This window comes from Cebus imitator, unplaced genomic scaffold (genome assembly GCF_001604975.1).
Source record: "Cebus imitator isolate Cc_AM_T3 unplaced genomic scaffold, Cebus_imitator-1.0 Scaffold640, whole genome shotgun sequence".
NCBI classification, from domain to species: Eukaryota; Metazoa; Chordata; class Mammalia; order Primates; family Cebidae; genus Cebus; species Cebus imitator.
This window is the reverse complement of record NW_016107955.1, coordinates 377,169-378,453: the sequence shown is the minus strand read 5'-3', so window position 1 is coordinate 378,453 and position 1,285 is coordinate 377,169.

Here is a 1,285-nt window from a genome sequence, read left to right as displayed (position 1 = left end):
GATCTCTTGACCTCGTGATCCACCCGCCTCGGCCTCCCAAAGTGCTGGGATTACAGGCGTGAGCCACCGCGCCCGGCCCAGCTTTATCTTTTCAAACAAAAAAGCAAACCCTTAAAATATAGCTATAACACCTGGTGCCCAAATCTTGGTTACTAAAGTGTCAGGTCTCCTTGGGAAAATGGCTAGTTCCAGGGCTGCGGCAGGGAAAGCATAAGATGGGCCTGCAGCATCTTGGGGTGCTAGAAAACAAGGAATTGTTCAAAGAGAGATGGAGACGTGTCCAAGGACACAGCAGATTAGAGGTGTCCTAGTGGTCAAATATGGAACATTTGCACATCAAAATAAAGAATAGGTTAATGTGTTATAACCCACTGCGTAAAGGACACAACCATAAGTCCATGAGGATATAAATAAATAAATGTAGGAGAAAGAAAACTGCTCCCTTATACTGGAAAGCCAACCCAGGACATGTCAAAAGAATGATGACATTTGAAAATCAACATTTGTGGACCTCAGCCATAATAATTGTTCCAGGTGAGAATCATCAGTGAACACTAAAACTGGTGGGTGAAAGTTTGAGTACCAGTATATTTACATAAGCCCAGTGCATCTCCCCACAAGGTACTACAGTAACTACAGTGGAGAAACCCGATGGACGCTACCTTAACCAAGTGATGCAAGTTTGCATTGCCATTAATGGGACAATCAGATATCATGTGCATCCAGATGTGATTCACTGAGATACAGCATCACTTCTGTGAGATTCCTACCAAAATGCATAACCTGAGTCTAATTATGAGGAAGCATCAGACAAACACGAATTGAGGGACTGTCCAAAAATAACTAGCCTGCACTCTCCAAAAATGTCAGTGTCACGAAACAGAGAAAGGCTGAGGGACTCTTCCATATGGAAGGAGACTACAGAGCTATAACAACCAAATGCACATTATTCAGAGGATTGTTTTTTTGGCTATAAAGGCTATGATTGAGGAAATTTGTGAGTTCTGAATAAGGTCTGTAGATTCTATATATAATAGTAGTGTTATCAATGTGAATTTTCTGATTTTTGATAATTCTTCAGTGTTTATAAAACACAATTCTTTTTTTTTTTACTTATATTTTTTTTCCTTCGAAGCTACTGCAAAGAAACACAATTCTTTATTTTAGGAAATACTCATTGAAGTATTTAGGGATAAAAAGGCATTATGTCTGCAACTGACTATCAATTTAATCGGTTCTGGAGAAAAAAGAAATACATATATAAAGAATATATATATAAAGAATG